This window comes from Cibotium barometz, chromosome 9 (assembly GCF_041138505.1).
Source record: "Cibotium barometz isolate CiBa-2024 chromosome 9, ASM4113850v1, whole genome shotgun sequence".
Classification (NCBI taxonomy): Eukaryota; Viridiplantae; Streptophyta; class Polypodiopsida; order Cyatheales; family Cibotiaceae; genus Cibotium; species Cibotium barometz.
The window spans coordinates 21462949-21475432 of NC_141054.1; the positions used below are offsets into that span (position 1 = coordinate 21462949).

General features: G+C 41.8%; 1 pseudogene; it reads left to right on the plus strand.

The window, feature by feature from the left end:
* Positions 1 to 9583: 9583 nt before the first annotated feature.
* On the plus strand, positions 9584 to 11707 carry LOC147635327 (glycine-rich RNA-binding protein RZ1A pseudogene; annotated as a pseudogene).
* Positions 11708 to 12484: the final 777 nt, after the last annotated feature.

Genomic DNA, 12484 nt, shown 5'->3' on the forward strand with positions numbered 1-12484 from the left:
CAGTAACCCTTTCCCATCAGGAAATTTATCAACCTGAACCTCCAAGCATGGAAGTTGTTCTTGTCGAGCTTCTCAGCAACAATCTGGTTTATGCCATCATTTGACATCTTGCCAGACACACAAATTCACTAGAAACAGCACTCTGGTTTGTCCTGCACAAACTGCTATATTTTATGCAGCGGTACTGTACTATACTTAAATGTCACAACCAATGACCTCAATGTGCATACATACATACACCCAATGGCAACTGTTTGACCTCCAGCACACACAATATCTGCACAACCAATCTGTCTTCCTACAGTTCTTAAAACAGAGTTCTGCATAGAATCAATGACTTACCACCCGAAATACTCGAAATCACCTGCTTTTTAAAAAATGGTCCTAATGCTGTCGTGCCATGACACGTCTATGGTGTGAAACCATGCATATGAGGCCATTAAATGCAAATCCAGATGCATGGGATTAAGTGCCATGACTTGAGTAATTATATGATACCTAAGTACATATGTTCATATTGTAAATAAGGTTCAATAGGACGAGCTGAGACAGGTCTCAAAGCTTGTGTACATAATGGGTGTAGTAGGTGTTTTAACACTTGGATAGTGTGATGTTTTTAGTGGAGGAAAAGGGCAGTCTTTTGCTGTGCAGATGCATGCTTGAAGGCCAGGCAAACAGTGGAGAAATGTGTGAGTTTTTGTGAAGCGCACAGGCTGATAAGGAGCCATTTTGGAGGGCAGATAGCACGAACTGGGAGTGCCTGATGGGTATGTGATGAACTGAAGAGTTGTGGTCAGACATGCTATGAACAACTTCCTAGAAGGAAATTTTTGCAGAAGAGCTACAGTTTGAGATCTTTTTAGCACCCAAGGTGGGTACTTTTCATTCGGAGTAGCTACAGATGATAGATGGCTAGTTTGATGCGGCTTTTGTATGCACATGATGAGCATACTGTGGTGAGATCTAGGTGTCTGGACATAGGTGGTCATATGGAATTCAAGGCCATGAAGCTGGATTGATGATCGGGTGCGTGAGCGGTGAGATATGGACACACCAACTGGGGCACCTTTCATGATGTGCAGGGAAGAGCTAGATTTTTTTTGTAACTGTTGAGTACGTGGATGGCTTTTGAAGATAGGAGCGGTGAGTGGCTGCGAGCGTTTCAGCTCTGTGTCTGTCTCTCTTCTTGTGTTTGCCAAAGGATTGTGTTTGCTTTGAAGGGAGCAGCCGTGTCTTGCTAGGATTTTGTTGGGCACAAGTACAGAGTCCATCGCCATGTCTGCTGAAGCCGAGTATCGCTGTTTTATTGGAGGTCTTTCCTAGGAAACTACTGACAGAGATCTGGAAGAGGCATTTCAACCATATGGCAACATTCTTGAAGCAAAGGTAGTGATCAATAGAGATACTGGGCATGCGAAAGGCTTTGGCTTTGTGACATTTCGTGAAGAGAGGGAGTTGCAGGAGGCGATTTATCAGATGCATGGCATGAAACTGGATGGCATACCCATTATTGTTGACAAGGCTCAGGGAAAGGCTCAGGAAGGTGACGCAAGGTGGCAGCTTGCGTGGCATGCGGAAGTTTTTAAAAAAAAAAGAAATTTCCGAATATTAAGCAGGAAATAAGGAGGCGCAGTATTTCAAATTGGGAAAATGCGATTTTTGGGCTGCAAAAGGTGAGGTGCCCGATTCTCTTGTGGGAAAGGGATAATAACAAGCAAAACGGCGCATACAAAAGGAGATATGCAGAAACGGGGAGGACCAGAGAGCAGATCGACCAGAGATTCAAAAAGGTGGAGGATATCTTCTGTTCATGCCATGTAGGGATTTGAATTAGAGAAGAATTCAAGCTTCATCTAATGATATGCCTTCTGAAAAATTCAAAAGAAGAAATGATGCACTGCTTAATTCATACAAGATGCTGCCTGGCGAGTGAATTCAAGACATTTTTCAGATCATGGGATTGAAAAATGTGAAGCTTTTGCAAAATTCGGATTATTCCTTATAGAGAGATAAGTTTTTTTTTTTAAAAACAAATACGATTTCTAAAAGCTTTGAAAGGATGGAGATCTGAGTATATAAGTTTTTTTATTTCCTTTTGTAATCTTAAATAACCATGGTTTTCGAGAACTTCTTGGATTTGTGATCTTTGGAAGTTGTATGCAAAAATTCCGGTTTGGAAATTTAGTGGGCACATGAAGAGAATGAATATGTGTTACGTTCTATCTATTGCTTCTTTGTGAGATGATGGAAATTATAAGCAGGTCTTTTCAACAAGTTCAATTTTCGTCTTGAAGTTGTGAAGATGGCAACATGCAAAATATGTGATGAGTAGGTTCACATGTATTGGGAACTTGTCGAAACCTATGTGATGCCAATATGTGACATGTATATGGTATTTGGATAAAGGGTCAGGAGATCTATGCTTGGATCTGATCATGCTCTTGATACACAATTTATGTGCAATCATCAAGCTGAATTTGGGGATGTATTGAAGTGAATTGACACATGTACATGTCAACAAAAATGGAGATGTCTTATGCCCCTTGAAGAGATATATGCTGTGTTTCTTTGCTGGGATTTGAAGCTACTCTCACAGCCAGAAGTCTCGCACTTTCCCAACTACACCGCACACATCACGACAGCTTTTTAGTGAACCCGACGTGAAATTGCTGGGGTGAGAGTGTGGTGAAATACACAGGGAAGCTATGGCTGAGAATCCTGAGGGACAGGGGGTTCATTTTGACCCCGGGGTTATGCAAATGTTTCAGATGTTTACTATGTATATGCAACAGCAGCAAGCTACTGAGAGGGGGCAAATTTCCACGACTAAAGCACTGCAGTCAATTGTGAAAAAGGTGGATCAATTTGATGGTAAGGACATCACAAAGTACCTGCGCAATTACACAAAGGAAATGGAGCTAAACAGGGTGACTGAGGAGGATATGGTTCGAAGCTTTGAGCTGGTTATTATTCCTGAAATAAGAGAGCGCATAAGAGGATTACAGGCAGCACATGGTGGCAGGAATTGGGAGGAGTTCAAGCTTGCTTTGAAGGATGATTATTTCATGGAGGATTCTGAGCGGGTGACCAAACGAACTTTCTTGGAATGGGTCACAAAACCCAAAATGGGAATTTCTGCCACAGAGTTGCTAAGAGAGTTTGAGAAGCACTATGCCCAGCTGTCAAGGATAGAGCGCACAACTTTGGACAGAGAAAAAACAGAGCTCTTCTTACAAGCAGCTGGGAAAGATCTCCAAGAGAAACTGGAAATCCTCCTTTTGAGGATAAGGATACAGAGCAGGGACTAAAGAGTGATTGGAATGATGTCGAGGATGCGGTCACCATGCTAGCAAAGCGGCAGCGAAGGAGGGATAAAATGGTGATGAGCTCGGCAACCCCTATAACTGCTGTTACCCCTGAGAATCTACCAAAACCAACTGCTGCAATCCCAAACATAGAAGGGCCGATGGATGAGCTTATTAAAGGCATGCGAGACCTAAAACTGAAGATGTCCAGGATTGAAGAAAAAGGGCTACCATTAGGGCAGGCTTCTATGCAAAGGCCTCAACGCAAAGAAGGGTTTACATTCAGATGTATATGTTGCGATGACCCAGAACATGCAAAGAAAGATTGTGCTAGCTATAAAGAAGCCCTCAGAAATCAACTTGTGTTTTTCAAAGATGGGAAAATCCACCTTACAGAGACTGGTCTACCATTAAGCACAAACTTTGGGAAAGGAGGGATGAAAAAGCTGGTTGAGGATATGGCTACTAGCCATGCCATCTCTATGGTTGAGGCAGCAACCTATGGGTTAAAGGCTGGTCAATCAAAGCAAGGATCTGAGAATGATGAAGATTATGAGAATGAAGATTTTTGGCCATCAACAATGGAATTAATTGCGTCAAAGAAGGTGTCTAAGCAAGCTTTGCATGAGGCAAGTGACTGTATACGTCTTGAGACCGACTGGGAGGAGCCTGTGGATTCTTTATCTGTTCATGCCTACATTGCTAAATGCCAGAATAATGAGGCACAGGTAGAGGAGAAGCGTAAAAGGGAAAATGAGGAAGGAGGGCCATCAAAAAGAGTTACCCGTGGAAGTGAAAAGAAGGATCTTGGGCCATCACATATGCCTCCACCGCATAGCAGACCTCCACAGGAAGTATCAATGGAAGAAGTGCCAGCAAAAATGAAGCATGAGAAGGAGAAGGGTAAAGGGAAAAGTCCACTCTACAAGCTTCAATCTGATATTGAAGCCGCAACAGATCTCAAAAAGGTGCTTGAAGAGAGGATTCTAAACAGCAGGGTGGAATTTACACTTCTTGGGGATTGAAAAGAAAGAATTCCATGATGAGATAATTGATATTATACGAAGGAAAAGGCAGTCCATAATTGAATCTATTCCATCACAAGGGGAGGCAAGCACTTCCAAGACTCATGGAGTACAGGTACAGCAAAAGGAAGAGAGAGAAAATGTGGTGGAATGTAATCACTCTGCTGAAGGGGCACGACAAGTGCGCTTTGTGGATGAGGATGATGAAAAAGAAGTTCTTACAAAGAGTCATTACTCCAGGAGCCATTGGGCAAGAGCAACCACTGAAACCATGGTCAAGATAGGTGACTTGGAAGAGCCGTATGTCGCTCTAATCGACCATGGGTCTGAGATAAATCTTATGGCTAAAAATCTCTACAACAAATGTAAGTGGCCAATGGATGTAGATCATGGGTGGATGATTAAAGCAGCTAATAACTCATCTGGAGATCTCTATGCAGCCTGTCCAAATGTAAGGGTAACTATAGGGGATGTGAAAGATGATCAAAACTTCTTTGTTCAGGAGATGTCATCGTATCCCCTTATCCTTGGGCAACCCTACATTACAGCTGTGAGGATGGAAACAAAGGTTTTGGATGATGGCTCGGCATATGCAAGAATAAGGAGTAAAGATGGCAAGAAAGCTGTTCAGTTCTTGACAGTTTGCATTAACCATGAAAGGAACCGTGAGTCTCTTCGAGCACAGTCACTCCCAAAGATAAACAGAGAATTCATGAACTACAGGGAGATGAGGGATTTTGGCCAGGTGCCATTGTAAAGCGGGATTCCAATGGTACAAGGGAAAATGAGTTCTCGCAGGACTCAATCAATGTAAATAACTTTTCAGCAAATTTTCAGGGATTTTCTAGCTATGGGTTACTAGTCTTTGTAAAAAGCAAGGATTTGAAGCGTGGTATGCATCGACATGTACAAAATGAACAAAAAAAGTCTTGAGCAGTGTGGTCTTTTGGAGAAGAATGAGTTTATTTCAGGGGTGCTTGATGAGGTGTCATTTGTGGATACTATGGATGTGCTTTTTGCTATGGAAAGAGCATGCTTACATGATGGAAATGAGATGATAGAGGTGTCATCTGTGAGGATGTATGATATAATCCAGGAATTTGAAGGGATGGAATGTAAAAACATGAATTTTAAGATGGATGCTCATGTTGATACAAAGTATAAAACGGTTGCAAAGAAGGTGAAACCAGTTGCCTTGCCCTTGCCACCAGGAAGCAAGGAGAAGATAAATGAAGCCTCTATGCAAGCAAATCTCAGAGATCCGAAGAAAATTGGGCATAAGTTTACACAGGAAGCCCTAAAAGAGCTGAAGATTGGTGAAAATGATTTTTTGATGCCAGTTGAAAGGGAATGCTTTGAGGAGATGCTTGTAAAACATGGGAAGGTCTTTGCTTTTCAGCCGCATGAGATAGGATGTGTTGATCCAAGCATAATAGCACCAATGGTGATCTTCACTGTTCCACATGTGCCCTGGAACCTGTGGGTGGCCGATTCCAGTACCAAAGGCTCTCTTGCCAAAGCTGATGGAATTACTAAAAGAAAAGATTAGGATGGGAATTTTGGAGCCATCATGCGCTCCATACTCTAACAGATGGTTTACCGTGCCAAAGAAAAATGGAACATTGCGCTTCATTCACTTGAGATATGCAACTTGTAAACAAGGTCACAATCAGGAATGTGGGAGCAGGTCCGATTGTGGACGAGTTTGCAGAAGCATTTGCAGGGAAAGCTATATACTCTATGGGTGATCTGTATTCGGGATATGATCAGTTTTAGCTGGATATACAAAGCAGGGACTTGACCACAATGAAAACTCCTTTAGGATTGGTAAGGATGTGTACCTTACCACAGGGAGCCACCAACTCAGTGGCGCATATGATGAATGGAATGAATAAAGTCTTGCGAGACTTCATACCACAAATAACTATGCCTTTTCTGGATGATGTGCCAATAAAAGGCTATGATGAGAAAGATAAAGATGGGGATTTGGATTCGAAGGGGTGCCGCAAGTTTGTGGCAAATCATATAAAAGACTGTGATATGATTCTATCCAGGCTTGAAGAGGTGAATCTTACTTTGTCTGGATCGAAATCAGTGTTTGGGGTTGGTGAAGTGCTAATAGTGGGGCATCTTTGTAGTACTAATGGACGCCAACCTTGTCCAGCCAAGATAGATGCAATACAAAGAATGAAAGAGATATGCATTAATGTTACAGAGCTGAGGAGATTTCTTGGTGCATGTGTCTTTTATGTTATTTGGATCCCACATTATGCACATGTAGCAGATCCTCTTTATCAACTTTTGAGGAAAAATCAAAAATTTTTGTGGAGTGCAGTACATATTAAAGCTATGCGGAAGCTAAATTTTTACTCCAATCATCACCTACTCTAAGGAAGGCAGATTATGAGTGTGGCAGGCCTGTGATTGTTACAGTTGATACTAGTCCTACTGGGATAGGTTGGGCAGTAGGACAAGATGATGAGGATGATCACAGGTATGTAATCAGATTTGGAGCAGAGGTATTAAGCATTCGTCAGCGAAAATATTCGCAGATCAAGAGGGAGTTATAGGGAATAGTCACTGCTCTAAAATGTGAAAAAGAATATCTTATTAGGGCATCTGTACTTGTGGAAACTTATTGCTTGCCACTCCTTGGGATGATTGCAAGCTGCACCACTCAAGATATCGCTATGCTTAGGTGGATTGCCTATATCAAGTCACTAAATCCTGAGTTTGAGCATATTGCAGGAAAAGATAACCCAATTGCAGATATGCTATCAAGAGCTAGGTATGAAGATGAAGAAGGGATGATTAGTGACATTGATGATGTAGGTACAAGATTCTATACTACTGCATATGCAAAAGGGGACCATGCTTGCTTATCAAATGCACTTGAGTCTTTTAGTGAGGAAATGTATGAAGGAGATTGGTTGCTTATTGGTCAATACTTGAGTACTCTGACAAGACAGGAAAATTGGTCTGACTTAGAATTTAAGAGGATCCGCAGAAAAGCATATGGATATTTTCTAAAGGATGGGTACCTGTGGAAGCATCCTAAGCAGAGGAATGCTATGCCACAGAGAGTCATATGTGATAAAGAGACTCAAGGGAAGCTCATGAAAGAATTCCATGAGAGTCTCTGGGCTGGACATCAAAGTGTGTGGGCCACCTTTACCAAAATAAAGGAAAGATGTTGGTGGAAAGGAATGTACAAGGATATTTCCCAAACCCACCTGCCATGCACTACAAATGGGTAAGTGGATCTAGTTACAATGCCCTTGGGAATTTGGCAGATGCGGTACATAGCACTTGCAAGAGAAGATTTGACAAATCAGGTAGAAGGGCGTGCTCTTAGAACAAAGAGTACGGAAACAGTATGCAAATTTCTCTTGGAACACGTGATTTGCCGGTATGGTTGTGTTGGGAAAATAACAGCTCATAAGGGTGAGCTAGATGTTGAAGAAGCAAAGGAATTCTTCTCTAGAATTGGCATCAACTGTCCCTAACATGTGCTTACAACCCTGAGGGCAATGGTAAAAGTGAGCGAGGACATCCTCCAATCATTAAAGCTTTGGCTAAGGCATGCAGAGAAAGAATGCGAGAGTGGCCAAAGCTGCTACCATATGCTTTGTGGGCTGACCGTACAACTCATAGCTCAGTGACAGGATACATGCCTGCAGAATTAATGTATGGTCAGAAGCCAGTAATGCCAGTTGAAGAAGTAATTCCAACTTGGAATGTATTACCTTGGGTGGAAGGATTGAACAAGGAAGACCTCCTTGCATTGCGAATAAGGCAGCTGGAGAGGAGGCTTGAAGATGTAGAGCTTGCTAAAGCTCGTTTGAAAGATGCAAGGTTGAAAAATAAAGAAAGATTTGATAGAAGACACAGACTCCGGCCAAAACCTATTGAAGAAGGTGATTGGGTCCTAATGTATGATAGTAGCCTTGACAACCAGTTCACTGTTCAAAGAAAGCTTGCAAAAAGATGGTTTGGCCCTCAGATTGTTAAGCATGTGCATGGAAATGCCACGTATACCCTGTGTGAGCTTGATGGAACAGAGATAAAGAATCTTGTAGCAGGCAAAAGGATCAAGATGTTTAAAAGAAGGCATGACAGTGATCCTTTTGATTCACAGGAGACTCAGGATGAGAGGCTTGACAGTGATAGTATGGATATGGTTGAAGAGGAAGAGGATGATCTTCCTGGTAATGTAGAAGATGAAGATGACATCCAGTTATATGTGGATCTTGATGATGATTCGGCACATACCAGAGGATGTGCAGGTTTAGAGGGGGTGGATGTCGTGCCATGGCGCGTCTATGGTGTGAAACCATGCATATGAGGCCATTAAATGCAAATCCAGATGCATGGGATTAAGTGCCATGACTTGAGTCATTATATGATGCCTAAGTACATATGTTCATATTGTAAATGAGGTTCAATAGGACGAGCTGAGACAGAGTCAGGTCTCAAAGCCTGTGTACATAATGGGTGTAGTAGGTGTTTTAACACTTGGATAGTGTGATGTTTTTAGTGGAGGAAAAGGGCAGTCTTTTGCTGTGCAGATGCATGCTTGAAGGCCAGGTAAACAGTGGAGAAATGTGTGAGTTTTTGTGAAGCGCACAGGCTGATAAGGAGCCATTTTGGAGGGCAGATAGCAGGAGCTGGGAGTGCCTGATAACACTTGGATAGTGTGATGTTTTTAGTGGAGGAAAAGGGCAGTCTTTTGCTGTGCAGATGCATGCTTGAAGGCCAGGCAAACAGTGGAGAAATGTGTGAGTTTTTGTGAAGCGCACAGGTTGATAAGGAGCCATTTTGGAGGGCAGATAGCAGGAGCCTGGGAGTGCCTGATGGGTATGTGATGAACTGAAGAGTTGTGGTCAGACATGCTATGAACAACTTTCTAGAAGGAAATTTTTGCAGAGGAGCTACAGTTTGAGATCTTTTTAGCACCCAAGGTGGGTACTTTTCATTCGGAATAGCTACAGATGATAGATGGCTAGTTTGATGCGGCTTTTGTATGCACATGATGAGCATACTGTGGTGAGATCTAGGTGTCTGGACATAGGTGGTCATATGGAATTCAAGGCCATGAAGCTGGATTGATGATCGGGTGCGTGAGCGGTGAGATATGGACACACCAACTGGGGCATCTTTCATGATGTGCAGGGAAGAGCTAGTTTTTTTTTGTAACTGTTGAGTACGTGGATGGCTTTTGAAGATAGGAGCGGTGAGTGGCTGCAAGCGTTTCAGCTCTGTGTTTGTCTCTCTTCTTGTGTTTGCCAAAGGATTGTGTTTGCTTTGAAGGGAGCAGCCGTGTCTTGCTAGGATTTTGTTGGGCACAAGTACAGAGTCCATCGCCATGTCTGCTGAAGCCGAGTATCGCTGTTTTATTGGAGGTCTTTCCTGGGAAACTACTGACAGAGATCTAGAAGAGGCATTTCAACCATATGGCAACATTCTCGAAGCAAAGGTAGTGATCAATAGAGATACTGGGCGTTCGAAAGGCTTTGGCTTTGTGACATTTCGCGAAGAGCGAGAGTTGCAGGAGGCGATTGATCAGATGCATGGCATGAAACTGGATGGCAGACCCATTACTATTGACAAGGCTCAGGGAAAGACTCAGAAAGGTGACGCAAGGTGGCAGCTTGCGTGGCATGCGAAAGTTTTTTTTAAAAAAAGAAATTTTCGAATATTAAGCAGGAAATAAGGAGGCGCAGTATTTCAAACTGGGAAAATGCGATTTTTGGGCTGCAAAAGGTGAGGTGCCCGATTCTCTTGCAGGAAAGGGATAATAACTAGCAAAACGGCGCATACAAAAGGAGATATGCAGAAATGGGGAGGACCAGAGAGCAGATCGACCAGAGATTCAAAAAGGTGGAGGATATCTTCTGTTCATGCCATGTAGGGATTTGAATTAGAGAAAAATTCAAGCTTCATCTAATGATACGCCTTCTGAAAAATTCAAAAGAAGAAATGATGCGCTGCTTAATTCATAGAAGATGCTGCCTGGCGAGTGAATTCAGGACATTTTTCAGATCATGGGATTGAAAAATGTGAAGCTTTTGCAAAATTCGGATTATTCCTTATACAGAGATAAGTTTTTTTAAAAAACAAATACGATTTCTAAATCGTAAAAGCTTTGAGAGGATGGAGATCTGAGTATATAAGTTTTTTTTATTCCCTTTTGTAATCTTAATAAATAACCATGGTTTTCGAGAACTTCTTGGATTTGTGATCTTTGGAAGTTGTATGCAAAAATTCCGGTTTGGAAATTTAGTGGGCACATGAAGAGAATGAATATGTGTTACGTTCTATCTATTGCTTCTTTGTGAGATGATGGAAATTATAAGCAGGTCTTTTCAACAAGTTCAATTTTCATCTTGAAGTTGTGAAGATGGCAACATGCAAAATATGTGATGAGCAAGTTCACATGTATTGGGAACTTGTCGAAACCTATGTGATGCCAATATGTGACATGTATATGGTATTTGGATAAAGGGTCAGGAGATCTATGCTTGGATCTGATCATGCTCTTGATACACAATTTATGTGCAATCATCAAGCTGAATTTGTGGATGTATTGAAGTGAATTGACACATGTACATGTCAACAAAAATGGAGATGTCTTATGCCCTTGAAGAGATATATGCTGTGTTTCTTTGCTGGGATTTGAAGCTACTCTCACAGCCAGAAGTCTCGCACTTTCCCAGCTACACCGCACACATCACGACAACGCACCCAGACTTTGCTTGCTCTTGGGCTTCACTTGGTTTTTTTGGACTCTCAGACTTTGCTTCCTCTTGTCCTTTAGCAGGAATAGCACCGAAGTTGAGGGACTTTTGAGCAAAGGGTTTCTTTGCATGAGATTTCTTTTGTGAGGTCCTCTTTGGCTTCTTTGCAGATGTCTTCTTTACAGAGGACTTCTTTGCAGATGGCTTCTTTGCAGAGGACTTCTTTGCAAAGGTTTCCTTTGAGTCTTTTTACATCTTCTCAAATTTTAAAGGAGAATGCACTGGCAAACCCTTGCCTTTGCCTTTATGTCTTTTCAGCTTCTTCTGCTTCCCTTTTCTATGAGCCTGATCTCCTGGAGGAGGGGAGTCAGGATCTACAGGTGTAATTGCTTTTTCCAACATTATCTCAATACATCTCTCTCTTATCCACCAGATATAAGATTCAGGGTATTTATTGCACTGCCAAAAAAAGTAGAGTTCTAAGACAAATAATGTACAAATACATTAAGAGTAATGCAAAGGATTCTCTAGTTTTATTAAATTGACTTGTTGTTTTAACAACTTAAAATCTATTGTCCTACAGGCATTTGCAATCACCCTCCATCTACAACTAGTAACATCAGACGGAATTGGAACCTGAAATAATAGTGTAATTAGAAGAAATCCATCTTCAAACAAAGAAACATCCAAACTGAATTCTCAACACCTCTTGCTGAAGATACTTGAATGGCTTTTCTAGATCTGAAAGATCTTCATAATTCTTCTCTAAATATGCTAATACAATTTTGCAAGCACTACAATAAAGAGCATATCAAATAGGTGCAATGTTTGTAACAAAATTGTGATAGTTGATGAAAAGAGATAATATGGTAGTTGATGAAAAGAGATACTTACATTTTATATTGACCATGGATACTAGCTAAGGAGTTCATGAAAGTAACCTCTTTATCAAAAACATCAATGAGTATAAGACTCCAATGGTGACAGCAAATAAAAAAATAGTAAGAAAATATATACTCACATGAGTTATGAATTCAAAACTATTAAAAAACATTACCTTAAAACTTTAAAAAATACTCCTGTAAGATCCCTGTTCCCACCGAGCAACGGATTCGGGGTACTGGCAGCGGAAGTAGCGCTTCTCGCGCGGGACAGGGGTCCCACACTCGGGGCCTCGCCCACGGATATCCGGATAATAGACTAATCCGTCGGTTGTTCCAAAACCGAACCCGGAAAAACTTCCTTTACCGGAAGGCACGGGCGATTCCACCAGGATAACTCTTTACTCTAACGTAGTCAAGATCATTACTGATCAAACCGATGCACCTCTAACGGTACTTGGTCAGATCGAGGAAGAAACTTGCACTTGGATCATTGGGATCAACGCTTTTTTCCCCATCAAGAGGCACAGCCGTTG